The following is an 8,525-nucleotide window of genomic DNA, read 5'->3' as shown; positions in this document are numbered from 1 at the left end:
TGGTTGGGTCGGGGTCTTACGCGTTTGCATCGCGGTGCATCTGGGAGTCATATTTTTATTTAATTTTTTTCTTTCCCCCACCCCTATTGGCTACTGGGGTTCTTGCCTGCCTGTTGCTGGGGTCGGTGTGGCACAGCCGTGGCTTCCCACTCTCACTAACAACTACATTCTTTAACAGGCTTATGCGCACACACTTGTACACACACACACACACATACAGACACATTCACCCACACGCACACAGACACACCCAGTCTCATACATAAACACAAACAAATTTAGGTTGTCCTTGGTAGAATTATTCCTGATGCTTTTCTTTCAGTTACTTATTTAAATTAATTGTTATTATTCCAGCTCTCGTGGCTGTGCTGTGTTGCTTATTTATTGTGCGTGACTGTTTTCTTGTTTTCATTTTTCTCTTAGTTGTCTTACTATGTCAGCTGTTTATTGCTGCTGTTCGGCTGGTTGTCTTTTACTATTATTATTATTTTTATTGTTTGTTTGTTTGTTGTTTTTTTCTCCTCCCCAAGCCCCCCTCTCTGTTCTATTGCAGGTTTCGTTGCTTTCTGCAATTGGTGTTTCCCTCTTCTATTCCCTGTTGTCCCCACCTTCCATCCCCCTTCTCTTGCAGGTGTTGTCCTTTCTCTGTGCTGTCTGTTTGTGCCCCCCCATCCCTATGTCTGCCCCTCAGTCACAAATCAATACATAATTAAATAAATAATAAAACAGACAAAGGAGTATATTAATACTCTCTTGTTAAAGTAAAATCTGTCTGGGATAATATGGTATCCAGCTCATCATACTCTATACCAGGCTGCTGGTCAGGACAGGTTTAAAAAATAAATAAAAAAAATAAAAATAAAAATAAATAAATAAATAAAGTTTACCCAACAACAGTGCTGTGGCCTGTCTCTACTGAGTTATCTGGGTACCTTTGCTGAGTATCACACAAAGTCCAGGTTCATGTTCCAAGGTTTACTTAGAAAAAAGATTCAGGTAACCAGAAGCTTGAAACAAGCCAATAAATGTCAAAATTTAATCAAATCAAGAAACAACACCGGATAAAGGGAAGGTACATCAAATCAAGGTCCATCCATCCATCGTCAACCGCTTATCCTGCGTACAGGGTCGCGGGGGGCTGGAGCCAATCCCAGCTGACATTGGGCAAAAGGAGGGGTACACCCTCGACAGGCCGCCAATCCATCGCAGGGCCACACAATGATAAACAACCAGATTAAGTTCTATAACTAGATCATTTCCTTGAGTAAAAGTACTAATACTTGACTTGTAAGAATAATCTGGTCAAAGTCCTGCATTGAAAATGTTTCAAAGTAAATGTAAGTAAGTATTAAAGGTACAGGTGCTATTATATCATTAGATTAGTATTACTCATGCATTAATATAAAAGCAGGATTTTACTGTTGTAGTTGGTTGATCAGTTTGCTGAATATTTTTCTATTAATAGATTGTTTGTTTGGTTTATAAAAATTCTGCAGTTAGTGAAAAATGGCATCACAGTTACCCAGGGTTCAAAGTGACACAGTAAAAGGAAAAGTAGCAAATCCTCACATTTGAGAAGCTGGAACTATGAAATGTTTGCATTAAAAATTACTTAAACAATTATCAAAATAGTTGCCAATAAACTTTCTTACAATCGAAAAAAAAATAAATAAATACAATAAAATATTCTTTCTTTAGTTCATCAACGGTGATAAATTATTCGAAAGTACCACGAGGAGCGGACTATTATGAGACAGGATTTAACAACTCTGTAAAGATGCAACTGTGTCAGTCATGCTTTCTTTGGTTGCATAAATAGAAAGGTAAACAGTGGAAGAAAAGTCTTCACACTAAGTAGTCTACCAGTGCGCTTGCTAATCCTAATATGTATAATCCATTTTAGTTTAGCATCTTAGCATGCTAATATTCATTACACACTAAACACAAAGAACAGCTGAGGCTGATGGGAATGTCATTATTTTTGCAGGTACTTGACAGTACTAAGATAAAGTATTAAGACACTAACTTTTTACCTCATAATGGCTCTATGTTCTCAAGTCTCAAAATGTTAAGGGATCGCAAATTCGGAGGGGACCCTAATTGTCTGTACAATATTCTGAAGCAATCCATTTGATAGTTGTTGAGACATGTCACTTAAAACCAAGGATGTCAACCTGCTGATCATGCTAGTGGAAAAGTCAGGGGATCACCAGTCATTAGGATTGATCCTCTGGGGACCATGAATGTCTGTACACAATTTCATGGCAATACATCTAATACTTGGTTAGAGGTTTCTGTCTGGACCAAAGTGGTTGACTGACAGACAGACAAATAGACCTACACTGCCTTCTCTAGATCCCTAATTGATTATTTATACTATACACACACACACACACACACACACACACACAGCCTTGTGGCATTATCTTTGTGGGGACCTGTCATTGACATAATACATTGCATTCCCTAGCTCCTTATCTTAACCTTTACCATCACAACTACATGCCTAACCTAATACTGACATGTCTTGACCCTCAAAAAGCCCTTTAAATTTGTTGGGTCCAGCATTTTGGGTCCCTCAAAGCTGTCGGACACCACAAGTGTAGTGGAATCCCGTTTTTTGTACCCCCACAAATATACACACGCACACGCACACGCACACACACACACACACACACACACACACACACACACACACAGATTAAGTTTGTCATTTAGCCCATTTACTTTGTTTCTTGTTTCATCAAGAAGTAGTGATAGCAGGCAGGCAGAAAACACGTTTCTGTTTAATGACATGTCACACTGTGTTTAGAGGAGTAATGATTATGAAACTATTTTGGAGCCATATAAATAAATAAATAAACTATCATCAACCAGCATGATGCCCAGTGTTCATCAAGAGAAATGACTGGATACAGGATTCATTGCAGACACTAACTGCTGGTATATAGTTTCTCAAACTTTCCTTCATCATGCAGCTGATGTCACTTCTTGGCTTCAGGGATGCATCTTACAGAACTAGCTAAACAAAAGCACCAAGGGGGATGATGCTTTTCTGAGCAGTAAATCAGTGCGATATTTTGGCATGTGAGGACTCAAAAGCAGGGAGTTTAGGGGTACAATAATGTGAGCGCTTTTATTTTTAATCTACAATTAACTTGAGTCAGACTTCACGGAGGAGCTTTGCTGTGGGCTTAATTACCAGCTGCTAAATTGAAATGTAAATTTGCTCTCTCTTCTCTTACTGGGGCAAAGCACTTCAACAGTTTGCAGTGCACACAAGACAAAGAGAAGCGCTTTCTCAAACAAACTTCCAAGGGTGCAATGTCACATTCGGAGCGTATCCTCACGGGTGCAGAATACAAAGCATGCTTTAAATCATATCAATATAACAAGACGCACAAGGTTTATTAGCATGCAATGCCCAATGGTAAAATAAAGCAAGGCAGGTTGTGAAAGATTATTATGTCTTTGGCTTAAGAAAGCTGATTTACTACATTTGAATATTTAATGCAATTAAAGATCTGCTCTGTGCTTCCGGCTATGCTCACAGTTACTAGCTGTGGATGTGCTGTGAGTTAGCTGCAGTCACTCTGTTCTGCTTAGTCTAAACAACCATGGGGTTTATTAATATATAATTCTGCTTGGGGAATCTTCTTTTTGATATTTCTGCATGCATGCTTTGAGGAGAGATTCCCAACACTTTTCCTGACCTATTTCTTTTTCATGAACCTTGTAGCTGTTTCCAAATCTGCTCTTGTTTTGTCTGCCTCCTGCTTCCTGTCCTCTTCACCCCTGCCATTATTCTGCAGATGATTGCTATTACTGGTTGCTTCATACCATCAGTGAGATTTAGACTCCATTCAGTCAAAATATAGAGAGAAGGAAGTGAGCTTATCCCTAAATGCTTTTCTGCTCTTTCATTATTGCTCTTCCATCAGGAGAGCCTCTCTGCAGAGATGTGTGATTCATGCATCTTGGTAGTTGTATAAATATTTGACAGTTAAAATTTTAATAAAGAAGTCAAGTCATCTGGGCTTTCCGCAGGGAGCTGTACTGAGTTAACTGTTACTATATGGTAATGATAAAATATGTCTATTTGAAATAAAAAGAATAATGAAAGACTTCAATCTTTTTAACTGTCATGAGTCACATACACACAAAAGGCCTATTTCTCTCAAATATTGTTCACAAATCTGTCAAAATCTGTTTTAGTGAGCACTTCTCCTTTGCAAATATCAAGATGCTGATCAGACAGCATGGGTATTGCACAGGTGTGCCTTAGGCTGGCCACAATAAAAGGCCACACGAAAATGTGCAGGTCCATGACAAAGAGTGTGTCACAGATGTCTCAAGTTTTGAGGGAGCGTGCAATTGGCATGCTGACTGCAGGAATGTCCACCAGAGCTGTTAGCCATGAATTGAATGTTCATTTCTCTACCATAAGCTGTCTCCAAAGGTGTTTCAGAGAATTTGGCAGTACATCCAACCGGCTTCACAACCGTAGACCACGTGTAACCACACCAGCCCAGGACCTCAACATCCAGCATCTTCACCTCCAAGATCGTCTGAGACCAGCCACTCGGACAGCTGCTGCAACAATCGGTTTGCATAACCAAAGAATTTCTGCACAAACTGTCAGGAATTGTCTCAGGGAAGCTCATCTGCAGGCTCGTCATCCTCCTTGAAGAGGAGTGGACCAACATTCCACAGGCAATCAACAACCTGATCAACTCTCTGGGAAGGAAATGTGTTGCACTGGGTGAGGCAAGTGATGGTCACACGAGATACTGACTGGTTTCTGGACCCCCCACAAATTCCCCCAATACAGTGAAACTACACATTTTCAAGTGGCCTTTTATTGTGGCCAGCCTAAGGCACACCTGTGCAATACAGATGCTGTCTGATCAGCATCTTGATATGCCACACCTGTGAGGTGGATGGATTATCTCGGCAAAGGAGAAGTGCTCACTAACACAGATTTTGCAGCTGATATTACTGAATTAATTAGCTGACTGTATTGCTACTGTTACACTACATTTAGCATGTCACAGATTAACATGGTGTGTTTACTTCATGTTAAACCATTGAAATGTTTATCTGTGACATGCTAAAATATGGCATATCACAATTTAAGAAAGATTAGTAAATTGACTCAATATGTCAGTTAGAGCAACATCTCTCTAAAGTTATAAGCTACTGGTCATAGCCATGGCCAAGAGTGCCTTTTATTGCTTAGGAATTCAACTTTTTATTTGTAAGAGGAAGATTGTGTTATTTTTTCTTTGTTTCAAATGTTAAGCATTTCTCTATATAACCTTAAATATTCATTATTATTTAAATAAGCAACAATCAGAGTTAAATTTAGGGGAAAAAAGGATTAGGTATTATTTACACCTCAGCTAAGGTGCTTCATCAGGACATTGTGGATGTGGACAGTAGCCTGGTAAGATTACAGGTGTTTCAGCTAAGCCCCACCCACCTCAAAACAGTGAAAAAAACACCTAGACAAAAACAGTACAGACAATAAAATACAACCAAAATAACCCAAATGTTCTTCTTCACACTAAGCTGCCTGAGAAAATAGGTTTTCAGTGCCTTATAGTACTGCAGAGACTGAATATAAATCTTAAAGTTAAAAAGTTGAAGTGTACAAAGCTTTATTATAATATATGAAGTCAAGAAACATTGTGCCATATATATTATTCAAAGCCCTGGCGCTCTCACTGCATGAAAAACACTGCGTGCTTGCCTGGACTGAAGCTGTGAGTCTGATCTCGACTCAGAGAGAGGTTTAAGATGCATTTTGCAGAGGCAGATTTTTAATGAGTGGCCCACTTTGGGGTTTGAGCTGCTCCGAGGTAGGAAGGGTTCATAAAACCTGACTGTGTAAGAAACAATTAGAGCTTTGCTTGCTTATTATTTTCCATTCCAGACTGCCCCAAGAGGACTCCTCCTGTGAGGAGAGCTGGAGAGGAGAATTTTCAGTCTCAGCTCTGACAGGCAATATCTAATTAACATTTGCACAGCCATGGTCCTTCCTCTCTCAGGTGATTACTGTATATCAGTTACAAAAGGTGAATCACATAAATGCCCACTGGAAACAGACTGATATTATTGATATTATTGTTATTACTAGCAACAGATTATTCATTCTAAAATCAATACCAGTCAGAGGCCAAAGCGCATTTTCCTATCATCGATGCTATCAAGTCTCAGAAACATCCCCACCAGTCCAACCTGTTTTAAAGATGAGACTTCAGATCACAACAGCTAGACTCAGTGTAGCTCAAGTGGTTCACTTTTAAGTCCACAACCCCAGAATCTTTTTGTGTTAAAAAAGTATCCCTGGTTTGGCAAGTCAATCCTATGCCAGGGATTGTAATACATGAGGTGTGTAGCAGAGTGGTGCAGTGGAAGTGTGCTGGGCCCATAACCCAGAAGTTGATGGATTGAAACCATCCTCTGCTAAGTCAGCAACCGTAAATGTTTTTGGACTGTTTCTTCTGACAAAAGAAGAGAATTCAAAGATGTTACCTTAGGCTCTGGGAAATAGTGATGGGTATTTTACACACCAAACACATAATTGCTATTGATAGAACAATGCATGGCTTAGATGAAGCATGTAACTTAAACATCCACTGAAGGAAAACAGCAGCAGACAAAAGCATAAGATTTGTGTGCAGCGAGACAATGTGACAAGTCGCAAGGAATCTGATCTTTTGAGACCAGCGTCGGGTGACAGAGCCACTGTCAGCTTGTGTAGTGTGTGACCCTCTGTCACCGATAAATCCCGTAGTATGAACACCACAACGACTTCAAGACGGCAGGTGTTGCAGTGTAAACCGCACCGCCTGCGCTGAAAGTCTTGTAGTCTGCTTGAGCCTTAAGTCATCAAATGACTTCTTTTGTCAGATGAAACGGCCCAAAGTGACAGTCAAAATTGTGACATAGCAGAGGATGGTTTCAATCCATCGACCTCTGGGTTAAGGGCCCAGCACGCTTCCGCTGCACTACTCTGCTACACACCTCAGATGGGACTCGAACCCACAATCCCTGGCTTAGGAGGCCAGTGCCTTATCCATTAGGCCACTGAGGCAGTCACAGAGCTGAAGCCACTGTGCGCAAGCAGTGTTCAGCGGTGTTCACACTGTAATCCTTTGTGAGTCAATTTTCTATGGACAGGGATGGTAGCCTTTGTGTGAAGCAAAATAAGGGAATGTGCCTGCATGGGTTTAGCGCCTGTGTAATGCAACACTGCAGACTAATTGTTGTTCATTTGGTCTATAAAACGTGAAACATTTAGAAATGCCCATTTCCAAAAGCTCAGTTAACTGTCAAAGAGGACTAATAAAAACAGCAAATCTTCATATTTTAGAAGCTAGAACCTGTTGATCAACGTATCATTTAATCGACAAATCGAGTATGTTTCAGGAAATACACTTGGATGTTAAAGATGGAATTTCTCTAGAACTGATCAAGAAGCCACTGGACTTCTGTTTGCTCTCAGCAGTAAGTCTTTATAATTCCTGTTGGGTTATGTTTGTTCTTGAGAGCTCTATGTCATTAGCCAGATTTCCATCCAAATGTAACGCATGCTTTAACAAAGTTTCGAGAAAATCTACAAAAGAAAATGTGTATTAATAGATGTTTCCATCAAGTACCGTTGTCTGATTACTAAGAGTCGGTTTGTGGAGATAAAGAGCTGGTTCCAGAAATTGTCCAATCAACAGCGATGAATTCTTTTGTGTATAGCATGCCCATGACAGTTTCCCAGAGCCTAAAGCCTAGATCACACTACACGATTTTTAGCCCGATTTGCCGCTAGGCGAGAGTCCGAACGCTGTGGTCGGGAGTAAATCAGCGGTTGATCGGCGGCCGCCAGTCATTATGTGTGAACTACTGTAGTGGACCAACAGTGTGGATTTGTGCATTTTATGTTAAATAAATTGGGACTATTCCAAATTCCTCTTCTCTCCCTGGTAGAAAGAAAGGAGGGGTAAAGATATCAACTTTCAACAGACAGCTGAAGAGACCCAAAGGAAGAGGTGAAAGGTTTCTCTCCCTAAGTGCTGTCTCTGGGCAGTTGATCGTAAAACTGGCCACCTTTGGCAACAGCCGAGATCAGCCTCTCGGTGCCTGAATTGTTAAAATGACAAAGAAACTAACCAGAGATTACAAACAGCCAATCGAAACTCTTCAGTAAGAGAGGGCAAGAAACCCTAAACTGCCCCCCCCCCCCCCCCCCACCCCACATGTAACCATGGCAACTGACCTTCCTCTGCTTTTAATTACCTCTCATCAAAGGGATACTCCTTGTCACACCCAGGTGTGACAAAATCCAGGACACCAAGGACAGTCCTGAACTTTATGTAAATAAAAAGACTGCAGTGTCCAAAGACTCAAAGCATTACCTGTTTAATTAAATAATCTTTTAGTTACTTGATTACGTTTGCCTCTATTTGATTAGTTATGTTACCATGTTGTTGCTATCTGTTGTTGATATTATTGCTGAAAAGAATCTA

The 8,525-nt window shown here is 40.4% G+C and overlaps 1 protein-coding gene and 1 non-coding gene across 8 annotated transcripts in view; both read right to left on the bottom strand.

Moving 5' to 3' along the window:
* Positions 1–8,525, bottom strand: part of LOC123975176 (basement membrane-specific heparan sulfate proteoglycan core protein-like) — a gene marked incomplete at its 3' end in the record, with an annotated part of 647,231 nt that overhangs the window by 126,193 nt on the left and 512,513 nt on the right.
* trnar-ccu lies at positions 7,027–7,099 on the bottom strand. Its single transcript has one exon. It is a non-coding gene; the product is annotated as a tRNA-Arg (tRNA).

This window comes from Micropterus dolomieu, linkage group LG08, assembly GCF_021292245.1.
Source record: "Micropterus dolomieu isolate WLL.071019.BEF.003 ecotype Adirondacks linkage group LG08, ASM2129224v1, whole genome shotgun sequence".
Lineage (NCBI taxonomy): Eukaryota > Metazoa > Chordata > Actinopteri > Centrarchiformes > Centrarchidae > Micropterus > Micropterus dolomieu.
The sequence above is the reverse complement of the archived record's forward strand: the minus strand, read 5'-3'. Positions and strand labels throughout refer to the sequence as shown.